Source organism: Centroberyx gerrardi, chromosome 5 (assembly GCF_048128805.1).
Source record: "Centroberyx gerrardi isolate f3 chromosome 5, fCenGer3.hap1.cur.20231027, whole genome shotgun sequence".
In the NCBI taxonomy this organism is placed as follows: domain Eukaryota; kingdom Metazoa; phylum Chordata; class Actinopteri; order Beryciformes; family Berycidae; genus Centroberyx; species Centroberyx gerrardi.
The window spans coordinates 6435902-6451719 of record NC_136001.1 but is presented as its reverse complement, the minus strand read 5'-3'; the positions used below and the strand labels follow the sequence as shown (position 1 = coordinate 6451719).

Below are 15818 nucleotides of genomic sequence, written 5' to 3'. Positions count from 1 at the left end.
CAACTCCTTGAGACAGGACGAAATAATTGAATATGTCGCCGTAAGTTACCTCTGGCCACTTCTTCATATCGTCTACCCACGTTATGACTGACGACGGATGGGACAATATAAGACCATCTGACCTTCTTATGTTGTTTTCTGTGTGCTCCCATTTTGAAACATTTGATGTGTTTGTCATTTTAGATTCTAGCTACCTAACGATATATAAATCTTCTGACTAGCTAGCTACTGAAAGTTGACCGGATGTTGACAGTGACGGTTTAGCGGAAGTGGGATGACAAAATGCGGAAGAGGTGAACTATTAAAAGTGGGCGGGGCAGAATAAGGTGAATAGAGAGCCTAAGTCCCTCCCCTTCCGCTGTCCCCCATGGGACCTTATTTCGGAAAAAATATGTACGGTAGTCAATGGCGAGAGACAAATAATTGTTTGATCCCATTTGAATTGTGCCATGAATTACACATATGATGTTTTGTCAATTTAAAAGATAATTTTACAAGTCAAGAAAGTCACAGTTATTTGTCTCTCGCCGTTGACTACCGTACATATTTTTTCCGAAATAAGGTCCCATGGTGGTCCACCGGAAGGGAAGGGACTTAGGCTCTCTATATGCGCTGGGTGAGCAACTTTCATTGGAACGAATGGGCCGCCATCTTTGAATGCCTCATCCATAGTTTAATACATCCATGGTTCCACCAGCTTTAAGTGCCAGTTTTTTATCTCTAGTTTCTGATGTTGCTAAGAAAGAAAGAAAATATTTCACATCTTTACCCAAATCCCAAGTCAACGGTGGAGGCGCCTTTTGTCTGCGGCCAGGTCCTGTTGGAAATTAACGGCATCTAGCGCCCCAGCCTAAAGGGCTATCTGTCGGCTACGGTCCTAAAAATAAACAAAAGTTCACAGGATTAATGCATGGGAAAACTGCTTTGCCACATGCACGTGTTTCACTAAAGAACACATAGCTAGCATGCTAGCTAGCTAGTTTTTTTTCTCCCAATTCTTATTTACAAATACGAAAAAAAGCTTTCTAGAAAAATACGCCATGTAGCCTCAATCTCAAAAGTTTTGAATGCAAAGGGTAAAAGCATAACACGTCTACAAATACATGTGCACTTTAAGTTGAAGTGCCTTTTGTTAACTCACCTGACAAACTTGCATCCCGTCGAATTCAAAGTGACTGATCTCACTGTTGGCGCATGCGTTGGAAGCCGAAGGGATTATTTGAAGTGTTTATGCGCAAGGAAAAATAGTTCCTATAAAGGCAACTCGAAGAAATGCTGGAATAAAAGATAAACCTATTTTATCCCATATATTGGCCATATACATGGTACTGTGTTTAGAATAATAACCGTTGCGATTCATGCGTAAATATTACCGTTCGCACTCATGGTACAAAATTATATCGCAATTTTATACAGTGTTTATTCGGTTACACCACTGTAAAACAAGTTTTCCTCGAAATCACCATTCCCCTAAGATTATATGTTGTCGTGTCGGCAAATGGTCGAAATAAAGTCACATTATGACTCGACGTCTATTACACTTGTTGGCCTTGACACAGGTTGAGAAATTGTTTGCTGGGATGTTATTTGATTCAGGCAAAATAGCGCAAAATTTAAGGTCATACGGAAAGCGGCGTGAGATCCAAATGTGTCTTTAACTTCGTAAAAAATAAAAAAAAAACGTAGGCGCTCCCGTTTCGCACATGCGTAGTATGGTGGAATGTGATAGTGGTTTCTTAATTCATTATTATATAATAATTATTATAAATATTAAGAGTATAAATATAATTGTTATTCATTAATATTGTATGTTTAGATGAATTCCCCATCCCTATGCGTTTCCATGTTAATGGATAGAATTTTCCCTCCGACTTCTAGTTTTGAAAAGATGAATCAATTCCAGTTTTGCCTACCGCCAATTGACGTGTAGTGTTTTGTGTTTTTTTTTTATGTTGCATACGCAGGCACTTAAACTGAAGTCGGGGTATTGTGAGCTGAAAGCTCATTGGTTGATGTCTTGACACTCAAACCCAAGATGCAAGTTTTTTCTAACTGCTCTGTCTTCATCGACAGAAATGATGGTAAGGTATTTTCATAGAAGCAAATTAATTCATATTGCAATGTTAGCAACTTGCCTAGCTAATACTAAGAGTTATGGAACATTATAAGTATATTAGCAGACCTTTCTGTTAAGCTAATGTTTGTTTGTTTAGCTCTCCAGCTTAAAGATAACCTTACTAATGTGCGGCCAACTAGCTAACATGCGGCTGTACTTCAAGCTAGCTAGCTTGTCTGCTGGAGCAAAGAAACCACTATTTAGTCGTGACTGTGTGGCATATTTCTGATTAATAATAATTTAAACAACAGCTATGCTGCTGTGGGTATTCAAGTAAGTACTATCCATGCTTCAGTGATTGCAATATTTGTTGTATTACTATGTATCTGTCTCCCAAAGGCCAGCCACCCGCTCCTGAAGAATACATGAAGCTGCAGTGTGGTGCTAAAATCACACATTTACAGGGGAAATGATGGTGCCGGCTGTCCTACAAATGGATTTGGAGGAGAAAATCCAGACACTCAAGACCCTGACAGTATGATGAGGCTTGGATGAGGATGAAAGACTGTGGTCCTTTCATGTTTGATTTTCAGTTCAGATCTTATTTTAAGACATTTCTTTCTTCATTTGTAGGATGATAATGACTAAAGGCCAGCCGATCACTGACAACCATGTTAACAATAATGTTACACCCGCTACAAATCACTAGCATAAGGAATGACAATCAAGGAGGTAAAGAGTAACATGTTTATTACAAAAGTTAAGCTTGACAATTTACATCCGCCCACCTTAACCTCCTTACAGTTTACTTCCCAGCTATCACTGACAGGACAGGGGCTGAGTTCCACTAAATCACACCAGTGCACACTATAATTAATAAGTCTTGCACGCTAGGTTGGTTAACACATTCCAAAGTTTAACACACGTGATTAATGTCACTGCAAACAAATAATAACTCCGTCACACCTTAAGCCTGCCCTGACTGTCTGACTGGGATTCGACCTGAGTAAAGGTATTGATGGGGGAAGCAAACAGATGGATAATAAAACAGAACAAACAAACGAAAAGAAAAAAGAAAAGAAAACTAGTCCGCCCCAAGGGCAATACCCAGATCTTTTTGCCCGCTACCAGCACACTTGCCAGGGCGGACTAGACAGAAAAAGCAATCCCAAAAAACAAACTGGCAAACAACGAAAATAGTCCCACGGCAAGAGCAGCTAATGGACCACTGATGCTCTGCAGGGAAACAAATATTAACAATCTTAAAAACACTTGATTACACCAATATTAAAATACATACCGATTAAATGTTAAAAACTACACGCCTAAACTTCAAAATACCTGGTACGTCGGTCTACTTCGCTACCGACTACCAGCCGCCTTCAACCCAACAGGGAAGCAGGTCTGAAATAAATGAAAACAATAAATGTCACACACATTCAAACCTGACAGCACAAAACGCTATACAAAGAAAACAGCCTTAGGCCTACCAATTGTTCCTGCCCTCTCGTCTTCCCTGCACGCCAGCATGGAATGAGGTGTGCACCTGCCTCACTCCACCGGCCTGAACCAACAGCCGCAACCTGCGTTCCTCCTGCAGGTAGCTCTATATCAGCAAACCTCTCTAATTGGTGCACCTCCCCTTTTTCACTCGGTGCCACCTGCCACAATAATTCATTGTGATTTTGTGTTGGTTTTTTTTACTTGCTATGACAGAGAAAGAAGCTTCAGAAATTATGATCCATTTGATCAGGAAGACTTCCATTAAACGTCATTGATGCCACCTCATTTTACCACTATTAGGTACAAGCTATTTAACAAACTTGGGTATAGTTACCCAGCAAACATTTCGACGTCCATCAGAGGTCTATCAACGTTGGTCCTGGAGGGCGACTCGATGTCTAGTGGAGGGGCTGATATGAACATTTTTCTGACATCGGTCTTTCGACCCACGTCGTTTCAACGGCTCACAGACGACATCAATCCACGTTGTTTAAATGTTTTATGGACGACATTATTTCAACCTATATAAAATGTACTTTTAAGCAAAGCCACCAAATCCCCACATACTTAGACAGAAAGACAATAAAATTAAACTAAATTTCACATCTTTCTATTACCTTGTAGTTTCTTTTATGGAATACTTGAAATCTTCAACCTATTTAGGGCACAGAGAAAGCATAAATACATTACATACTCTTCAGCAAAAGACAGCATTCAGCTAAAGAAAACACAAGAAACATTTGAAAATAAAGTTGCAATTGCTTGTTTATTGAGACCCAAACCCCGTCCCCTCAGTCCTTGCTGATGTTTCAGGTGAAGTCCCATGGCTGCTTCAATTTTGTTTGGAAATTAACGCCATCGAGCGCCCCAGCCTAAAGGGCTATCTGTCGGCTACACCAAGTCCATTTAGCTAGCAACAGAAGCTACCACCCACCTCGCTATGAATAAAGACTGGAAAATAGATTAGAGTGAGTCCTAAAAATAACCAAAAGTTAACCACATTAATGCACGGGAAAACTGCTTTGCCACACAAACATGCACATTTCTTTTTCCACTAAAGAACACAGAGATAGCATGCTAGCTGTGTTTTTCCCCCCAATTATTATTTACAAATACGAAAACCAGCTGTCTAGAAAAATACGCCGTGTAGCCTCACGGCGTATTTTTCTAAAGGCAACATTTGAGTTTGATAAAAAGAAAATCCAAACAGACATTTTGTGAAAAGGCCCTTTTTTTAATCAAATAAAAAGTCAAAGTTTGTCCTGGTTCTCAATCTCTTTTTTGAGATAGCCGCAGTATGTCTTCTGTAGGCCCCTGCAAAAGAAATTATGTAGCCCAGGTGCTCATGTTGGTTTTACGCCTTATCACCGCAACCCAATATTGACACTTGAACATCACCTCTCCACTACTCTTTCCAGTAGCACCACCAGATTAATTGTCCCTCTCCTGTGAGCAGCTGGGGTCCGTATTCAAGAGTGTCAGTGGAGAGGGTCTCGTCATAGAGTGATCTGCTGGTTCACTCTCTGGGGGAGGCAGGAGGGTGAGAGAATGACCTGTAACTGTGTGGGTAGGGGCAAATTGAATTAGCCTATGTGAAATTCCAAAAAGGGTTTCATGAAGGATGAAGCCCACCTACCACTGATATAGGAGCTGCTGCAACCAGCCACTGGCTCAGAGCAGGTGCCCCCAGGGATGCCCACCACCAAGAGGAAACTGGAGCACCCAGAGGAAACCCAGGAAAACATGAAAGGTTGAACCCATTTTAAATAGCCTTTTTTAAAAGAAGGGAGGACGGACTGTTCCTTAGTGTTTCTTATTTATTGAGACAGTAGAAAAACTGAGAAGGACACAGGACAGAAGGGGGATTCAATTGGTTTAATTCAATCAGGAGGGGTACATGTAGTTCCATATAGGAGGTCTTGACCACTATACCATCCTGGGACACTTAAGTAGCATTAATTAAAAACTTAAAAACTTTTTTGACATTGGTCTAACTCACATTGAACTCTTGGATTTTGACAGCATCCACCTCCCTCTGCTCCTTCAGTTTGTGCTTCATCTCTGTAAAAGTCTCTTTCTCCTTCTGCCACTCTGCCTTGTGAGTGCTTAGTGACTGTGTGTCCAGATGTTCTGGCTATTGTTTCGAGTTTTGCACTTAACTAGATTATACACTTGGCATAACCTGTGTGAAAACTTCTGGCAGGCCCACTGGTTGGTGGCTGGTGTTCTTTATAGAGGAGTCCCTGTTGGTGGCAAATTACAGCAATCTTCCCTTTGTATTCCTCCAGCGCTGCCACCAGCTGCTTACTCGTTTAATTTACATATAAGACATTTAGCTGACTCTTTTTTTCCAGTCATGACTTACAATGTTTGGCCCAGAGCTTTGGAGGCCAGAAAAAAAGACAAAAATGAAAGAAGAGCTATCAATTGCACTGCTTCGGGTATGGCAAAAGGTGTAATCATGATAGACTGAGAAATGGGATCACTACATTTTTTTCAATAATCTGACCTAGTCTTTCTCGGAAATACTCGTTTTCATCCAGGAGGTCATTCATCCTCATCTCGAGCTGGTTGATCTCTTTGGTCATGGCCTCTGCCTCACGATCTCTCACTCTTATTTTATTTTTACACTCCTTGATCTCAGCAATGGCTGCTTTCAGGTCATCCGTGCCCTGCTGCACAGCAACAGAGCGACTAGTCCATCGCAAAGTGACTCTTTCTTCATATTGTAAATTTTCTTGTGAGTCAACTAATAGCCTTTTTGGGGACATCAGGATGTGATTAGACATGGCGTGAAAACAGCTACTTGGTTTGTAGACCCAGAAAGCATGTTGATCACACCACAGTCACAGTCATTTCACTGTCTCCTTTTAAAGTCAAGATGGACAGGAAAAAAACGCAACTGCAAAAAGGAAATTAGGTCTTAATTAGATTTGGCAAAAAAAATCAAACTTTGATGTAAGCCAAAAGTAAATAACAAATGGGGAAAGAGAGGGTGTTTGTAGACTTACAGACTTGTACAGCCTCATGCTTTAGAGTCTCACTGAGGTCTTTGCCTTCCTCCCTGGCATCGGCCTCGGCATGCTCCGCCACCCGCTCAGCCTCCAGCGCTCTGGTCTCTGCAGCCTGAAGCTTCGACTTCAGCTCCTCCGTATTCCTCTGCAGGCCTGGGACACGGAGAGGAAACTTTTTTTTAATCTATCTACTACAGAGGCCATCAGGTGGATCCCAGAATCTCAGAATTTACTTGCCACTTTCTCTATTTCACCAGCAGAATAAAACCTCTAATGGTTTAAAACTAAACTTGACTTTGTTTTTGTTTTTTTATCTTGACCCTCCCCGGAGCTACAAATATTTTTCCTTGAGCCTCCCTGAGTGACTGGGGGAAAATGCATGACCCTCCCTCCACCATAAATAACCATATTTTATTATATTCACACCAAAGATAGGTAGTATTGGAGAAAATAAAAAGCAAAGGCTGACCTTTTCCAACCATTACGTTTATTAGCGAACCGTGACTCTTAGACCTTGGCCCTCTGACCCCCCTTCCCTCGTCGGGAAAAAAAGCAAACTACCAGCCCAACTTACTGTGTCCTCTCCTATAGTACTGCAAAAGTTACCTATGACAATTCCAGCTCTGAAACAAAAATAAGACGCTAGTCCAGCCAATGCAACGAGCGAACAGCACGGAGGGAGTGAGAGTTATCACCAAAACAAACAGCTAATTTCTTAAGCAAAATGCAAATCCTCCTTACAAATAATCGCGTCATCACACAAGCTGTGTGTGCACTTAAGCAGAATATGGGTGCATGACAGCCACCTCTCCTACCACACAAAACCAACAAAATTTAATAAGCCTACACATCACACACACACACACACACACACATCACAGCGCGCACACAGCCAACATTAGCGACATGTGCATATTAATGACCGTTTTCCCAAATAAACCGTAACAGTCCCGTTGGACTATATGGAGCAGGACACTTTGCATGGAAGCTGTGCCATCATTCAGCACTAGAAGTTGCTCACCTGTATGCCGCTTGAACAGCACCACAGGTATGCCGTATTCTTTGTCCAACAAAACATCCCGGAACCATATTCTTGGTGGAAGCACGATGAAAAAGGACAAGAATAGTTCAAAGGCATATTCATAGTCCAGCCATCCACTCGGATTCCTCTCGCCCTCTGGCCCAGAGTCTGGGAGCAACAGCTCCTCTAACATCGACTCAGAGCTATTATTTTGTCACAACTGATTGTCTTTTGTCGACTGCAATACAATAGCGAATTTCTCTTGTGTGTCATTCGCTGATAAATGCTGCAAGGACACCCTTAAATTCTGATGAAGCACGCTCTATCCTAGTTTTAGATCGTTTCTCAGAAAACGCCATGATACTTCAAAATAGACGGAGTTCAGGGGTCACCATACGGGACTCACTACTGTCATGCGTGCACCGTGTCCAATGGGCAGTTAAGGTGGGGCATGAGGTCCAATGAGGTTAAGGTAGGGATGGGAGATACCAAGTTTAGTGAGTCCCGTCACCATACAGCGGTAAAACACGTATTTTGAAAAGAAAAATCGTATTCAAAAGAAATACAAAATACAACCATTTAAAGTTGTATGTCCCTCCCTTAAAGCCAAAATAAAAAAACATTAGGCCCTCCCCAGTGCTTAAAAATGTATTTGACATGCCTCCCCCGTTTTGCCCCCCCCCCCCTCCCCTCGTAAATAACGAACAGTCCCTTAATGACTGCTTTCTAAGCAGCTACCGGGACATTAATGAGAGAGTCCAAAGTGTCGGTGCAAGAGTGAGTGCATGAGGTAGGCTATGTACATTACAATTCAGTAGTAACACATGGCTATGTAAACATATGCAAACATTAGCTAGCTAGCTGTCATTATAGCAGCATCTTTTGGACTACAAACTAGATCACATTAAACTCAAGCTACAAGTCCGCTGACTCTTCGGTTTAACATGCAAGACTTCAGAACAATAATATGGCTTCTATTTTGGTGTATTTTCTCTGCTGATTAAATAGGTCGCTTGCAAGCTAGCTAACGTATAACATTGCTGTAGTTAACCAGCTACATAGCATATGCAATTCTATGCACCTACTTACTATTTTATATATTTATATCTCGAAATTCTCAGTTTATTATTAAAGTTATGAATATATTTGGGCTTTGGTGGTTCTAATTTATTGTACTGTCTATAAATGTATCTTTAGATGTCCAACTTGAGTTAACCTGCTTGAGTTACATACTGATAATGTGTATTATCTATGTAAATGGCATTGAGTCTATTTCCAACCAGGTGTGTTTCTGAGCACTGTGTAGGGAGATCAAGCATATAGAAATGTTGCTAGATACTAATAACTACTTGCAAACTCAAGTAAACCTTGGTGTTGCTGTGACACCAAACAAACCCAGAATATTATTTATGATAATAGATGAACTGATTTTTTTCACTAGCAAAACAGATTAATAATGGCTACAAGCAATACTATCTCTACACTGAGGCAACAGCATGTTGGTTAACTTGGACTGTGTGGCTTTAGTCAATGTTGTCAGGAAGTACTCACAAGGAAGAGACATTCAAAAATGTATCATGTATATTCTGTAAGACTGACTTGTAGAATTAAAAACACAATATTGATATTTGTGACTGGAAAAACATGTAATTAACTAGAAGGGCACTCGGAGAGTGCAGACCTCCGCCAAGGCCAATAATCCAGTCTTCTATGTGTTGGTCTTTCCTGCTCAGCCTCCAGACCGTAGTCGGGAAGCACAGGGGAACCTCCGTTGTCCTCCTGGGCCGAAGTCTAACTTACTTCGGGACCAACCCCCCTTCACTCTCACAGCAGTTGGAAAAGACAGCACACAGGAACACCACCTCGGCCTTAGACGTTGACAACCGTAAACTTTCGACGTACAAAACACTCCGCCCCGCCCTATTCTCATAAAGGGGCTACGCTGCTCCTATAACATATGATATGCAAATGTGCAACCAATATACGGATCCGCTGCAAAATTGAATGGGTTCTTCCTTGGCCCATGCTACACCCTTCCATGAAGTTTCATGAAAATCGGGCCAGTAGTTTTTCCGTAATCCTGTTGACAAACAGACAAACAAACAAACAAAGCACCGAAAACATAACCTCCTTGGTGGAGGTAATGAAGGTAAAATGTAATAACCGAGGTAAGATGGAGAAAAGTAACTGAGGACAATGAACTACAATATGATGACAGATAAGACTTATTTAAGAGATGATCCAAGACAAATTGTTATACTGTATGTAGGGTAAAGTAAACATTGCTTTCAAAATACGTTTCATTCTACATGTTCCGTTTTCAATGGGTGAAACATTCTCAGGGGTATTAAGCATTACAAGACAGTCTCACATTTGAAGAAGACCAATCCAGTGATTAGAAAAGACCAATCATTGTGCTTTACCATGAGCTGAAAATGGATAAAAATGTGAGGCTCCACTGCTGTTGCAGAAATGACTTTATTGATTACTTGAAATAATGAATTAATGAATTACTGATATAATGATTGATATGATAAGATTGATTAATATGATAATTGATATAATAAAATGGATATAATGAATTGAACTGATTGATTAATTGTCGTCTGAGCCCAGGACTTCCTCTTCTGGTGCCTGAAAGAGAACAGCAGTGTTTCAGCATCTTGCAGCAGCCATGGTTCCAGCAGATGAATCAAGCAGCAGATGAATCAAACAGCAGATGAATCAAACAGCAGATGAATCAAACAGCTCAGTACCTCAACAAAGGAGTCTACGAGCAGATCCAGAAGAGCGGTCTGGGAGCGGTATTCTTCGGTGGTCTCCTCTATCTCTGCCAGTACTGTCAGGTACCTGCTGACTAGCTGCGTCTTCCTGCGAGTCACAAAGCAAACCCAAATACCCAATCGATCCATTTGGATCTAATCATGAAGAATCAGTGTGTAATTTTCAGTGTGTCCAGGAGAACGCCTCACCTTTTCCCTTCTTCAGTGTCGCCATAGGTCTGTCTGAGTGTCTCCTCAAGCACCTGCTGCTCTGACTGTGGCTCCTTGTTCTGAGGCTCTGAAGATGTGATACATGACATGTGACAAACATTCTCCTCTCACTGATCCATCAGATCAACAGCATTTCCCCTCTTGGAAGCTCATACTTGAAGCAGAATTCTGAACCAACCTGTTTCATGCTCTTTGTTGTCGTCCTTCTGTGAATTCTGTAAGTGACATTTTGACATTATTCATGTGATGAAATTTAAAGCATGTTTTATGTCTACTGTTAATAACTCCAAATTACAATCCCTTACATTTTATATTGTCATATTATTTGTTGTAGAGCATATACCTTTTGTATTTGGGACGCCCTTATGTGCTGATATTCATCCACCACCAGAGCAATGGACAGACTGAAAATTGTAAAATACATTATTTACATTTATATTCAGGATATTAAATGTTCCATACACCATATCCTGTTTACAATAACCGGGATAAGCCCACATCCTGAATCAGAAAAGCCTGAATATGCTTGTTGTTGTTGTTTATTGTTGGGTTTAGTGTTTCCACAGAGTCACGAGCATCAAATGATGCACCACCATTTAACACAGTGACCTGTTTCCATGTATACAGCTATATGAAAACAGTAGTTACTGATCATTCCAGGTAAACAGCAGATCCCTGGAATAAGCTCATATTCAGAATATTAATGTGCATGTAAACCTGCCAACTTACTTGAGGAATACGAAGCACTGTATCATGATGTACAGGACCAGGAAGATGATAATGTGAGGTGCACCTGAAATGATTAAATAGATGACTGTAAGTCACAAGTCAGGACAAATACCATGACAAGAGTATTGTTAACTTATTACAACGCAAAGAGATTTGGTATCACAAGCCAAACACCAATTACTGCAGCCCAAAACTATGAATGTTGCAAAATGTGACGGACAACACACAGAGGGAACTGACTGGCAGAGATTGAGAAGCCTGTCACTCAATCTTTGATCTGACCAATAGCAGCAGACCCACCCCGATCCAAAGCCCCGCCCCTAATACTTCTGTTCAACAGATGCAAAGTCAAATCCCAGGAGTGCAATCACACTTCGTCGCCATCTGCTGTTCAAACAAATAATGATGCTGTGCATGGCATGAGGAATTCAGATGCAGTGGCTCAATTTAGTTTTCAAAGACGATCATTTGGATGTAAATGTGATTTCTTTGATTATTTTGCAGTGTTCATAGCTTTGAGCTGCAATAATCCCTGTCACACATTAAAATTGGTTTTGTCATATTATGCCATCATGAATACCTAGGTTCCTTTTAATAATGAAGATGAAGGGAGAGGTCCTCTAACAAATACTCATTTGGACTATTTGCAATTAGTGCTGTAGTTTCTTGCTGCGCATTTTAAAAGCATGTGCCATGTAACTGTTCAGTGTTTGTTGTTTGTACTGTATGATCCTGACTCTGACAGTTGCACACGTATTAAACATAAGGCAATTCTGAAAATGGGTTGATTAAAATGAGTCATTGTTCATTATTTGTGATGATGGTACAGAATATGAAAATGATAAGAAATCATATCTAGACCTAACACTTGCCAAATGACTTCTTACAACATGACTGCTGGAGGGAAAGCAAAGCACATTATGAGTTGCCATTATAGTAAGCCATGTTTAGAGATGTTCCCACAAAATATTTACATGTTTGAGGGTAGCATCATCTGTGCTTCTCAAATCTTCTCTAAGGAATTTCAAAATGGATGTAAAGCATGTTGGAATGAAGCTGCTCAGTAATACATGAAGCTTCACTCACCATTGTTCTTGCTGGTGTAGTAGAGGCTGGTCCAGTCATCCAGAGTGAGCACCTGGAACAGAGTGAACATGCTCCTGAACAAGGAGCCAAAGTGCTGTGGATCCGACTCCCTGAACAACCCGGTGAAAGTGACGGCAAGCATGTAGTGGACCACGATCATGTAGACGGCGACGCCCGACACGGCCCGGACAGACTGGACAGCGGCTCTCATCACAGCCTCGAGGCTGCTGACATGGCTGTTGGGAATTCAACAAACAGCAAAGATATTAGGACCAAAAAGACTCCATGGCATTTATCATGATGGTCAAACGATTCATGAGTGAAGAAGTAAAGTGAAGACATTTAGGCGCCCGACCTACCGCACGAGGCGTAGACTCCGGCACACTCGCAGGACCCGGAACACTCTCACGTTCTTCAGGACTTGTGCGATTTCCGAGGGCGGGCCTTCATCGGATCCCCCAAGAGAGCCCATGCGTTTCAGGGACAAGTCCAGGAGAGCCACGACCAGAAGGATGAAATCTGGGTGAGCCGGATAGTTACAGAGAGGGAAAGTGTCAGGAAGAAAACAGAGAAAGTACAGTTTGTTTTGGGATGGGTTGTCAAATCAAGGTGCCATCCTTGAATTTGAGAAAAGATGTTATTTACACATTTGACTTTTACTTAATTAAGGCTTGAAGCTATATTCTTTTAAAGTAATAGTTCACACAAAAATAAAAAAAATTGGTCATTATCTGCCCAATAATGAGCTGGTGTACCATATTTTCCTACCTGCTCTGAGCTCAACAGCGTCAGCTGCCCGGGCCACTATAGAGATGGTGTTGATCACCAGCGTGAAGACGATCAGTCGATTAAAGCATGTGTGTCCAACCAGCATGTCCAGGGCTGTGAAAAACCTCCACCGCCAGACCTGGAGTCTTTGTCCCAGACTCATCTCTTCTTCTTCAGCTGAGAGAAAGTGAAAGAGTGAGAGAGAGAGAGATGCCTACATTTCAAGCTCAGTCAGAGTGATTATTTTCTCTGTGACCTCACTGGATGTCAGTTGGTGGCAATGTCAACAAGGCTAATATTATATAGTATTATACAACAGTTAGTTCCGCTCGAGTAATTTGATTGGACAGGAGGCATTCCATGAGTACTGATATGCAGTATAACAGCAGTGGGACATTTTGCTGTATGTAACACTCCACTTTACAGCTGTTCTAATATAAATATAAAGACAAAAATCTAAATGCTGTATTTTTAATGGCTAATATTATATTTTGCTGATTTAATTTTCCTCACAAACACGAGTTACATAAACACAGACCCACTGATAGAGGACAGTGGAGCGTCTGAATACACAGCAACACACACACACACACACACACACGATGATAAATGTGAGGGGATGGGATTTATTTTCTGAAATATTGGTTGATTGATGATTAATTTCTTGTTACATGCTTTGGCAATATTTGCTTTATTATATGTTTTTTTAAACTGTCATGCCAATAAAGCACATTGAATTGAATTGACAAAAATCTGTTGTCTCAAATTACCATTGGCTACTTGATAAATAGTTTTGTTTATAGAACAGCCGTGCTGATATCCAGTGTAACACCTCTGGTGTGTTATTGCTTAAATAATATTACACTATACTATTAATACCACTGATAATGTAATGGTATATAAGCCGTTCAGCCCTTTCAATTAGCTTCCTTTGAATCTTACCTTTCGTAGCAGCTGGCTGCCTGGTCTGAGAAGGTGTAGGCTGCATCCTGTGAGACAGACAGACAGCAGAGACAAGACACATCTCACACATTCTCCATCTAGTTTCAAGTTTCAAGTTTATTTATTTATATAGCCCTTTATCACAAGCATGTCTCAGAGGGCTTTACAGAGAATGTGTCTAGCTAGGTCTAACTAAACACAATCAGTGGTAAACAAAATGTTGTAGGACAGCATAATGAAAAACACAAGGTAGGTAGGAGCAGATTTAGCGAGACAAACAATCTACCTATTCTATATAGCCTAACCTACCCGGCACCCCAGCCTTAGACCCTAAAAGCACACAAGGAAAAACTCCCAGGAAAACTTGGAAGAAACCTTGGGCGGGCTGAGGCAGATAGGGATGGCTTAGCGTGCAATAGGTGCCGGGCAAAACATTGACAGAGTCATGGGCAACAATGATGACAAGAGAAAACAGAGAGAGACAAAAGAAGGGGAGGAGCATGCGGCGGTGAGGGGGGGCTGAGGCCAGCAGTAAAGGAGCGAGGGCAGCAGTCGTAAATCAGCGTCCAGGTGGGAACAGCGGAAAGGAAGAGCAAGGCAGCACTGACGACGAAGAGCCAGGGCAGCACCAGTCACTGCCAGGTAGAACACTGACCTGGAGTCAGAGAGGAGGAGAGAGAGGAAGCCGCGTACACACACACAACACACCCAGACACACACACACGTACAGAAGAAGGGGGGAAACAGCTGCAAACAGAACACACAGGGTCAGAGACACAAAAGGGGGCAGCAGCATCAGGGATGTGGGAAGGGACCGAGGCCGGCGCTGACGACCACTGGACTGCACCGGAGTCTGAAAGGGGGAGAGAGTAAGGGGAGAAGCAGCAGCAGCAGAACACAAGACAGACACGTTGGGTGGGAGCAGGACCAGGCCGGCGCCGACGACCGGCCGGAGCAACACCTGTCCACTGGCAGGTGGAGCACTGGACCGGAGTCTGGGGAAGGGGAGAGAAGACAGCTGCACACAGAACACACGGAGTCAGAGCACATCGGGTGGGAGCGGCAGCAGGGATGGGACTAAGGCATGCACTGGCGACCACTGCACTGCACCGGAGTCTGAGAAAGGGGGGAGAGACAGGTGCACACAAAGACAACGAACACACGGAGAGAGAGAGATCCAGGTGGGAGCAGCGTCAGGGATGGGACTAAGGCCAGCACCAAAGACCATCAGGATCAGAGGAATCTGAGAAAGGGTGGAGAAAACCAGCCGCGCGCACACACACACACACACAGAGCTGTGCAGAAGCAGCACAAGACCCAGACGTATTTGGGCACAGACACGCTCATACAGACAGCAGATAGAAAGTGATTAGACACAGTGGAGCCAGAGGGCATCCCTATGCTTATGTACCCAACGGCAAATTTCTATATAAATACTGTCTAGGCTAGGGTAAGAGAAAAGACTGTGACGAGCCCAGGCCAGCAGTGCTAAGGTAGGTCGTATGATTGCGAGAAAAGATAGGTTTTGAGTCTAGATTTGAAGATTTTGACAGAATTAGCTTCCCTGACTGTAAGAGGTAGCTGGTTCCAGAGATAGGGAGCTCGGTAGGAGAACGCTCTACTGCCTGCTGATTTTTTCTTGATTCTAGGGACAATAAGGTAGCCAGCGTCCTGCGATCGGAGGGCACGAGGTGGAATATAAGGGA

The 15818-nt window shown here is 42.2% G+C and overlaps 1 long non-coding RNA gene across 1 annotated transcript; it reads right to left on the bottom strand.

Annotated features, from left to right (window-relative positions):
* Positions 1 to 10571: 10571 nt before the first annotated feature.
* On the bottom strand, positions 10572 to 11492 carry LOC144539307 (uncharacterized). Its single transcript, XR_013504853.1, has 4 exons — positions 11317 to 11492; positions 10931 to 10991; positions 10766 to 10802; positions 10572 to 10654 (listed from the first exon to the last, which is right to left on the bottom strand). It is a non-coding gene; the product is annotated as an uncharacterized LOC144539307 (long non-coding RNA).
* Positions 11493 to 15818: the final 4326 nt, after the last annotated feature.